Raw genomic sequence first — 11,080 nt, 5'->3', positions numbered from 1 at the left:
AGTCTTTAATCTGCGGGGACTGCACAGGTTACACAAATAAATCAATCACTGAGAATTTGTGTTCAGTGAAGTCACCTGATAGTAATCAAACTAAAGCACTTTCCACGTTTCTGTGATCGAGCTGTGGCTCAGTCTCATACATTCAGTTTAGTTTAAAGACTCAGACTCTGCTGTGAGAGATGTTAGAAAAGAATGAAGAGTCCAGTCCAGCTGTCCGTCACACGCACACTTACAGCTGCTTTGTCCCGTTTGGAGTTTTGCTTCTTTCTCATCACTGGTTTGCTTTTTACCCATCAGGGCTCTCCAACACCAACCGAGTCATTTTGGGAGCCCAGTTATACTTGAGGTCGGTGTCACACGTCACAGTGGGACAGAGTGACGTCGTTATTTTTCATCAACATAAGCAATGGGGCGAACTTAAACCAAACAAAATAATCATTTACAGGGATCTCTGCTGATCTTTGACATATTTCTACTCTTGCACTACAGCAGCTCTGCATGATCCACAGTTCATAATAATCTTTCTTTATCTAACACTCGCCCTCAGGTGCAGCCTCGGAGCTGCTGTCTGAAACAAGCTCCTCGTTCCTCAGCTTTTGCGCCTCCAGGCTGCCGTAGCTGAGGCACGCCTCACACACACTTCAACAAATGAGATTTCAATCTAGATTACATGCACCTTAGTGTGAGTGTGTGTGTGTGTGTGTGGGGGGGTCTCAGCTGTATGATAATGACCCACCTTCAGGCCGTGGAGCTTCACTGATGTTGCTAACTTGTCACCAAAAACAGAGCCATAAACTCTCTGCGTACAGTGTCAACACATGAGAGTAAATAAGGCCTGCTGCATTCATTCATTCATTCATTCATTCATGTATTACTGGTAATGCCTGAGCCCTGAGCTCACTAGGTGTTTCCAGGGGTGTTTAAATGCACACAGACTTGAGTTTTAACCAATCAGAGCTGTTGTTGCTGCGTTGCTGTGAAGGTGCCAGTTTTCAGCTGGCTGTGTTCTGTTTGCAGCTAAACAGCTGCTGCTGCTGCTGCTGCTGCTGCTGGTGGTGGTGGTGGTGGTGGTGGTGGTGGTGCTGGTGGTGGTGGGGTCTAAACTACAGAGAGAACTTTAAACCAGTTTAACAGCTGTGGAGCTTTCAGGTGACTTTTGAAAGTTACTCTGGTTAAATTTAGAAGAATAAACCTGATCTCAGAGCTACTGCGGAGCTTTGAGCTCACAGGTTTGAAGAGCACTTCCATAAACACAGATTTCTGCTGTCAGCTGTGAAAACAAAGACACTCCTGCTCAATTTCAGGAAAATGTTCAGCGAATGGACCGAAACACAGAGCTCAGGCCTCCCCTTCACCTCAGGTGTATGAGGAGGAGGAGGAGGCGCTCATGCTGATGAGCTGTAGCTTTTGTTGGGCTGCCACCCCCACCGCCCAACCCCCCACCTCCACCATTTGTATTTGAATGAGGGCAGCGCGTGCCTCTGCTGGTCCTGAATTCAGCCCCCCTCCTTCCTGGCACGAGGCATGCTTCATCACACCCTATTGTCTTTGTGTGTGTGTGTGTGTGTGTGTGTGTGTGTGTGTGTGTGTGTGTGTGTGTGTGTGTGTGTGTGTGTGTGTGTGTGTGTGTCGCAGGGATGAATTCTATAATATAAACCAACAACAACAGATGTTTGGCTCGAGACGAGTCGGCAGAGTCTCAGAGAAACAAGAAGGAGGCGTGAAAACTCCTCCGAGCTGTAAACTGGATGTTTCACACATAAACCGGTCACATGACCCCAGCCCATGTGATGTCACTGAGGAAGAACAGGAGGAAGAGCTGAAAGTCAGAGCATCATTTTTCCAGCCATGCAGGCTTCAGGGTGAAGGTCTGATCTTATCCTCAAACCACAGCACGACGTCTCATTTCAAGAATCAAGTGCAGTTTTTCCCAAACCCTAAAACACGTTTGCAGAAACTTTTGACTCGGCTGCACATCCGAGTCCAACAACATCCCAGAACCAATTCTGCCGTTTGGTTTCATACATGTGCAAAAACACAACGTGTCACAGCTCTGCCCCTCACATCGTCTACAGTTCATATTAACCTTCATCACGTCGTGCTGTTTAAGCAGGGAGCTCAGTGCTGCTCGTGAATCTCAAGGAGGATGTGCAGAAACATCCAATCAGAGCTGCATCGACATGCAGGTGAAAACTGCTCAAACCACATTCTCACATAATTTATTGAATCTGCTAGAAAGAGAGGAAGCTCTTTAGTGCACGAATGCATGTTTAAACATTCGAGTCAGACCGTCTCAGTCCTGCAGCAGCCGCCTGACGCTGGAAACACGTCAGCTTCATGCAGTGTTTGTGTATGGATGCATGGATGCATCGGGAGGGGTGATGAGACAGAGTACCGGGCTGTGGTCGACTCCTTTGTCACGTGGTGTGAGCAGAATCATCTGCAGCTCAACGTGGCAAAGACCAAGGAACTGATCGTGGACTTCAGTAAGACCAGGAAACACTTGACCCCGTTTCAATCCACAGGGTCAACGTGGACATTGTGGACGACTATAAATGCCTCTGGGTTTAAAAACACTACCACACTTTACAGGAAGGGCCGGAGTCATCTCTATTTTCTGAGGCGGCTGAGGTCCTTTAACATCTGTCGAACTATGCTCTGGATTTTCTACGAGTCTGTTTTGGCCAGTCCTCTATGCTGTTGCATGCTGGGGCAGCAGGTTAAGGCTTGCTGATGCTAACAGACTAAATAAACTGATCCACAAGGCCAATAATGTTGTGGGGCTGGAGCTGGACTCCCTTAAAGTGGTGTCGGAGGCGAATGTTGTCCAAGATAAAGAGAATGTTGGACACCCCCTCCCACCCACTCCATGACGTGCTGGCTAGCCACAGGAGCACGTTCAGTGAGAGACTGAGGTCACCAAAAAGCACCACTGAACGACACAGGACATCATTCCTGCCCGTGGCTCCCTGTACAACTCCTCCACCTAACACACTAAACACTGCAGCAGTTGCACCCTTTCTCTTTCTTATTCGGTAATGTTGCTGTCAATTTTCAAGATATTTCCTTATAATCACATCTGCCAACCCTGGATACTTATTATGTGTTGATTTTTACATATTGTGCTATTCCTCATATCCTGACATATTGTATTGTTAAATAGTTTAGTCTGTTTTTGTTAATGCAACTGCAACCCACATAATTTCCTCAGGGATTAATAAAGCATGCTGATTCTGTTATCTGTGTGTGTGCGTGTGTGTGTGAGTGATTTATGAATGAAATTATGAAAAATGGCCTCCGTTTATTATATGAGCGAGTTCTAATGTGGCGCATGCGTTTCGAGCTTTAGAGCGTCTTTTTTTTACCTGATGAGCACGTGCAGCGTCGGCACCCCGGGGAGTGAGGGCGCGTGCACACACCAGCAGGAAGCATCAGCGGACAATATGCACATATTCAATCGCGCGCCATCTGCTTATCGATCAGACCTCCCTCCTCAGACACACGCGCGCCACGCGCTTCGCCTCCTCCAAATGAGTATGTGCGCGTGCCCCTGCGCACGGGAGCGACAGGTTGATGCAGGTGAGCCTCAGTTGCTGCTTTTGTTTTGTTCAAAGCTTTATTGATCAGGTGAAACGCCGCGGACTGCGTCACAGCATCGCAGGTAAAGCTTTGTTTACATTGAGCGAAAGTCAGAGGTTAAAGGTCAGCAGGTTTCCTCGTGTGTCTGTGTCTCTGAAGTGAGGAAGAGGAGGCCCAGTGCTCCATCAGCCCGAGCTCTGCTCCTCCTCCTGAGGAGGTTTTACTGCCGCCGGAAGGACCTGAAAGGCTTCACACCTCCATCGCCTCCTTTTGTCCTCCAACACGTGCCCAAATGGCCCGACGAGAGGCGGCACGAGCTTTTGTTCAGGTGAGACGACACATGGCGTGTGCCGCCCGCGAGGAGGATAAAGGAGGTGTCTGGGGGGGGGGGAGGCCGTGGGAAAGTCTCAGGTGTGAACAGCTTGGTGCGTTCACAAAAGTGAGCGAGGCGTCAACTCTGACACCTGAGCAGACATGCGCAGATAAACGCTCTGCATCAGGAGGAGGGGGCGTGGTCTGGAGGGTCCTGAAGGAGCAGGCAGGTAAATGACAGAGCACGGTGAAGTCTCACCTGTGAATCAGGGACTGTGTTAGCCCCGCCCACACGAACAAAGTTAATTTTATATTTTTTATATTTTCTTATATTTTTAAAAGAGTTTTTTCTTTTTTTTTCTTATTTTTAGACTCAAAATTTTCATTTAATTTTCTTACTTTAAATATTTCTCCTGTTTTTTTGTTTTTAACTGTCATTTAAATTATTTTCTCCTTTGTTTTATTTTACTTTTTATAATTTACTTGAGCGCTTGTCTTGTGAGTAGTTTTACCTTTAGGAGATATTTCGCTTTGTCATATTGATAATAAAATGTTGAAATTATCCCCCCGGTGTAAGTAGGGGAGACCGGGGATAGTTGTAACGTGGGTCAGTTGTAACACTTCCAGTTTCTCTAATCAGGGCTAAGTTTCAAATGATGTGACTCATCCTGTGCATGCCCAACTCAGTTCTGCTATCACATGTGAAAAATCAGCACATTTTGTCAAACACAGACAATTTAACATGAAAAAAAGTAATTTGTATGCCAAAAAGTAAGTTTTTCTACTTTATTTCAATGTCTAATAGCATTATTTGCTTTGCAGTTAAACTCATCAAACTTAAATTATGTTATTTGTATGTCTATGGGGATATATTCTGTGTAGGTCTTTAGTGCTAATGTTTTAGCCGTTGGCTGTAATGTTAGCTAGTTCATGGCTATAGGAGTCTGGGTCAGTTGTAACAATAATGCAGATGTTACCACACTATTACTTTAACTTATATTAAACAAGTTGGGGCAACGACATCAGCAGAGAGAGGTTCACTGGTCGCTTTTGTATATGCGGTTAATGCCACTGGCAACACAATTCCTCCACTGTTTGTGTTCCCACACATACATTATGCAGACCACTGTGTCAGAGATGGACCAGTAGGAAGTACTGGTAGTGGAAATAAATCAGGATGGGTGCAAGAAACAGATTTCCTCATCTTTCTGAAGCACTTTGCAAACCACACCAAGGTAAGCCAGATAAAAAGTAATGGAATTGCGATGCTGGTGAACAACTACATTTTTTCAGCTTCATTGTTATGTTCAAAATTGGTGCAAGAGTTGTAGGTTATAATGCCCACTGAGCCAATGAGGCCAAACTCAAGGAAGACCAACCAAAATTAATGAAATATTCAGTTGCAGAAAATTCCATAATTTGTCTTTTTTGGGGGGTTGGAATATGTTCAAAAGCTAGATTTCTGCATTCTGTCACACACACACACACACACACAGACACACACACACACACACACACACACACCCACACACACACACACACACACACACACACACACACACAGCTACATAAATGGATGTAAGTGCATTCATGTGTTGAATAAACAAAGATTACATGTTAATGTTTTGTTAGTACCCTTATTTCATTGTGTTACATTTCACCCCAGGATATGTTACAACTAACCCAGACTATGGGGTTAATTGTAACATTTCACTCTTTGTGTTTGAGACCATACCATGCAATGGGTAATTGTGCTGCAGAGAAAATAGCTGCACTATTTAATAGCAGAGACATGTAAATACTTTGCATTACATTTTGAATCCACTACCTTAAAAGAGCTCCAATTTACAGACAGAAATGTCAAAAATGTTACAACTATCCCCGGTCTCCCCTAAAGTGTGTTTCAGTGTAAATGCGACACCTGAGCTGGTTTAGTGTTTTTGGGGCTGCAGTCTGCTGCCTTCTGTTAGCGTGTGACAGCTGAACAGCCGTGAGCTGCTGTGAGGCAAATGGAGGAGTCATAAAGCTCTGCGGCAGCCTCGGCGTTCCCAGGTTCACACCTCCACACTGAGCTGTGGGAAGTCTGAGTGGAAGCACATTTAGGTCCCAAACCTCCCAGCCTGCACTCAGAAACGAGCCGCGGCTCAGATCAGTGCAAACGAAGCCAGACTTTGTGTTTGTGAACATTTCGACCACATCACGTGTTCTTCGTCGTCTGTCTGCCCTTTTATCTCCGCTCTTATGCGAGCTTTCTCAGATCGGGGAATCAAACGAGCAGCTCAGGGTCCAGTCTGGCCCACTGGAGCTTTTGCAGTGTCAAAAATGCAGCAAACTCTTGAATTCTTTCAGCTTTCTCAGAAAAACACAGCACAGTACCTGCTGAGGCGATGACAGCGTGGGTGGAGATACTGTTGGAACGTCTGTAGATATGTGATCATTAAATGTGAACTTTTACTTCTTATGGAAGTTTGACTCCTGGAAGCCTCAGACTTTGAGTCATGGCAGTGAGTTTGGGATAAAAAATGAAGCTGTTATTAATCAGGTGGTCCTTCCATAATCTGATGGTTCTTTCTGTGTTTGTGAGTCCATCAGTTTTAACAAAGGTCTCCAACACCACTGGCTGACCTACAGCCCAAACCACGACAGAGCCTCCACCGCAGCTGGCTGCAGACTGACTGCTGAGCCTCTCTCCTGACCATGATGTGCACCCATTTCTCCATCACACCTGTTCCTCTGATCTTCAGCCCAGTTCTTGTGTCATTTTCATACCTCCAGCCTTTCCTTCAGTTTCTTTTCATTAAGCACGGCTTCCTGACAGCTGCCCATCCACTGAGGCTTCAGTGAGCAGTAGATGATCGTCTCTCAGGTTCTGCTGTAGAGTTTTTATAAACAGGTGACCGTCACAGATTTGTTGTTTAATTAAAGGAAAACCCTCCAACATTTGGAAGATGATCTTTGATGAGTCTTTTTTGTGGGTGCGTTTTTAGCATGAGCGTTTTTCATCATCTGGGAACATCTGGGAGTTCATTAACGGTTTAATCTCACGGTCTGAATGACATCACCAGAAATGATCACAAACTGATCAGCTGTATTGATCTGTGAAAGAAAACCTATGGGCCTGATGGTTTCTGTTTAAGATGGAAGCGCCACAACTTAAAAAGGACACACGCACACACACATGCTCGTGGAGCGGCGGATTTGGGCGCGCGCTCGCTTACCTCACGGCCTGTTTACAGGTGGGCACTCTCACAACATCATGTGCTCGTTGTGTCCACTTTTATTTTAAAGCAGCGCTCTCCAACCTTTTTTGCGCCACGGACCGGTTTATGCCCGACAATATTTTCACGGACCGGCCTTTAAGATAAATACAACAAAATAAAACTAGTACCGGTACCGAAAAAAAGAAGATTTATTCATAACACACGTGAAAAGACCCAGGAAAACTGAGTAAACGCTAAAAACGATAACAAAATAACGCTGAAAACCCTGAAAACCAGACATTTCACACCTGAGCCTCAACTCTCGCGGCCCGGTACCAAACGACTCACGGACCGGTACCGGTCCGGGGGTTGGGGACCGCTGGTTTAAAGCAAATCAGGACATTTCCAGCATTTCAAGCAGGAACCAGCAAATAGTCGGGGTCGGCATGATCACACCTTCCTGCATCAGTCAGCAGATGGAAGGAGGGGGGCTGATGCTTTAAAATGGAAATGAACTTTCCATTTCTGGTGTGAAACGAGCCTCACCTGGCCGTCAAACACTAATCAGCTAGTTAACCAATCACAGGTCTCTGCAAATGAGTCTGAACTTCAGTCACATCGTTTCTGAGTTCAAATCCTCAGCGGTGGTGCACCGACGGAAAACTACATCAAATCTTGTCATCGTGGATCTCACGTGACGTGCACAGAGACGACAATCAAAGCTTCATTTTTACTGAGAACATTTCAGAAGAACAGATTGTTGCTGTTGTTAGGAAATCATGCTTTTGTGTTCCTTTATGAATGTCGGTGCTACATTTAAGAACACAGCGTGCATTCGTGCTTTATGTGCATCAGTTTGCATCAGCAGGAAGTTAAATCTCAGACTTGGAGCACAGGACTGAGAATTGAAACAAGCTCCTGAATCCTGCAGATCTGGATCTGTGTCACGAGTCTGACAGAGCATCAAATGTGATGAGTTTGAGCTGAGGAGCCGTGCTGGCGGGTTGTTTTAATCACACTGAACTAAATGTAGAAAAACACTCATTTTCTCTGCCGCTCATTATAAATGGACCGGTCATTAAATGTGAACTTTTCCGGGATGGTACTGGTTTCACACCAAAGTAAAAGAATCTGGAGCTATTTTTGTTATTATGCAGCAACTTGAGATTTCAGGGCCCACCTGTGGTTAAATGAACCGCCCCTGCTCTGTGAAGTCAGCCCACGGTTTCCTTATTTAATCCTGTAATCTGTAAAAACAGACTTTTTATACCACTCCATCCTCAGCAAACAGCAGCATGTGGGGGGCTCATCACCCACTCTGGATAAATGAAGATCTGCTTTAGTTTGTGTTTGACTTTCTATTTAATCTGTTTGCCTTAAACCCCGAGCAGCCCACAGCTCCCACTGCACAAACAGCAAGAAAGTGGAAAGTTACTGCTTCAATTATTTAAAGACGGCCGCCTCCCCTTTGCTAAGAGTCCAAAGTAGAGTTTATGAGAGGGATTTATTATGTCTAATATATTTCCAGTTGAGTTTGGCAGGACTCTGTGTGTATTTGCACTTTATGAGCAGTTAGGAGGGTCAAATATTTGGAATCTGAATGGCAAAGTGTTCCAAATATGCTATTTATACATTTATTCACACAGGAGTGTTCTGGGCTTCATCACTGCCTGAAGTAAACACCAGGAAAACATGCAAAAAAATAAATAAAAATAAAAGCAGGACACAGAGACAATAGAAGCAGTGTAATTTGTTACCACCTGCATCTCACAGGTGGTACCTGTCCCGCCTCCACGGGACATAAACGTGCTGTGAAGAGAAAACATATTTACAGGTTCTGGGCACCACGGGGCTCCTGCTGTAACGCCAACAAAGAGCACATTTCTCACGTTCGGCCCAGCGCCGGCCTCATTTTCCGTACATTAAACGTATACAGCAGCGCTGCACATGTTCTATTAAAACTCGGCACGAAGGCTTCTGCGAAGCCCGAGGAGCAGCCAGAAGATCAAAAGCATCCCGGCCGTGTCCTCCTCTGTCCAACGCGCTCAATAACAGCGTGTTTCAGATGCATTTGTTAGAGGGAAGCATCCTGAACCAGCGGAATCTCATCAAAAGAGGGAAAATTCAAAGCTTGTAAACAGCGAAGGGAAAACTATAAAACCTAAAATGATTCACATTATGAGCCTGAAACGCCAAAGAGTCCACCGATTTACACTTTAAAAAGACCGAACAAAAACAGGAAAATCCACACATCACGCTGGTCGGTTTGATTTATTCTGGGTTTATTACCAATGGTGAGTTTACATCACATGCATATTGAGACGAATGATCTCTGGACTCGTTGCTCTGAAGAAAGAATAAAACTCAGAGGCCTCGGAGGGCGGCGATCGTCGGTTTATCTGCAGCAGATCTGACTGAAAGTCTTTGTTTTTTCCTAACTGAGTGTAAAGCAGAAATGCAGCACGTCGTCCTCTTTGTAAAACACGCTGCTGTTTAAAGCCAAGAACGAGCCACCGCATCAGCCTCTCCTCTAATCTTTATATTCTGCAGGAAAATGAGAACCAAGTGCAGCGATTTATTGAAACACGGTCTCTATGAGGCAGAAACAGGTGACAGTATTTGAGAGGACACCTTTATTCTCCAGCACAGGCTGTAAAATCTCTCCAGGCTTCTTGAAGGACACGCAAAGCTCTTCTATTCTTGTTCTGCTCTGCCGGGATGATCCCACACTGCTTCAGTAATGCTACGCTGCAGGAGGCTCCACTGTGGCCTCACTGTTGGACCTCCTCTGTACATATCGCCAAAGATTTGGACTCATCGCTCCCTCTGACCTGTTGTTACCGAGTTTCAGTCCAGTTCTTGTGTAGTTTGGATGGTTCAGCTGAAGGCCCCGTGATTTTTAGGCTGAACACTTGTTTTGTCCGCCACTTGTCCAGTTTCCTCACATTTTTTAAGGACACACTGCACACCGTGCGAGATCCGCCGGGTTTTCTGCTAATAGTTCAGAGAATCCATTGTTGGTCCAAAAATGACATTTTATGACAAACTACTATCTTCAGGATTTTTCACAGATTCAACTAAAGAAACTAGAATAAATCATCTGTTTGTGTGACAGGCTGCTTTCATCAAAGATAAACTTTAAGATGGATTCTGGCAAGTCGTTATGTGCAGAGACATAACGACTTTACCTCGGAGCCTTTATGATGCCTGAGTGATGAGGTCAGAGTTAAATGGAAACAAAGAAAAACGTCTGAAAATGGTCAGGTACGAGGACTGGACTGGAAACAAGGGAAGACTGAAGGATCTTCAGAAAGCTGGAGGAGGATTCTTTGTGAAAAATGACAAGTCTGACTGCTTGGAAGCAAAATAGGGAGAAATGAGGGGTTGCTTAAGGCTACGTCCACGCGTACACGGGTATCTTTGAAAACGGAGATTTTCCGTTTTCGTTTTAAAAAATAATCCCGTCCACACATAAAGGCAGAAATGAAGGAAAACGCTGCTATGAACATGCCAAAGCAGCAGGTGGCGCTAGATTCCTAACCGTGCAGAAATGTTGGCCAATCAGAAGTCTAGAAGCCTCGGTGGGAAAAAGTAAACAAAGCTGGGGCATAGAAGCAGAACCGAGTCGTATGTGTGGACGGACAGTAACTGTGTGTATATGTAAGCATTTAAACACTGCAGAGTAGAATTAACAGTAACAGTATTGTAGAAATTCATTTCACTGAAACAATAACGTGGCGCACAGTGTGACGTCAAAAAAGGCGCACACCTTTGACGCTGCGTTTTCTCAGTTTTTCTCGTCCACACGTAAACGCAAAAACGGAGTTTTCAAAAATCTTCGTTTTCAGTGACCAAAAACGCCGTTTACGTGTGGACGAAAGGTGCAAACGCATAGAAAAATCTGCGTTTTCAAAAATACCCGGGTATGTGTGGACGTAGCCTAAGACTTCTGCACAACTGTGTACAGCACAGGAACCAGGCGTGGCTCG

This window comes from Haplochromis burtoni, unplaced genomic scaffold (genome assembly GCF_018398535.1).
Source record: "Haplochromis burtoni strain Fernald_Lab_line unplaced genomic scaffold, NCSU_Asbu1 Contig_123, whole genome shotgun sequence".
Taxonomy (NCBI): Eukaryota; Metazoa; Chordata; class Actinopteri; order Cichliformes; family Cichlidae; genus Haplochromis; species Haplochromis burtoni.
The sequence above is the reverse complement of the archived record's forward strand: the minus strand, read 5'-3'. Positions refer to the sequence as shown.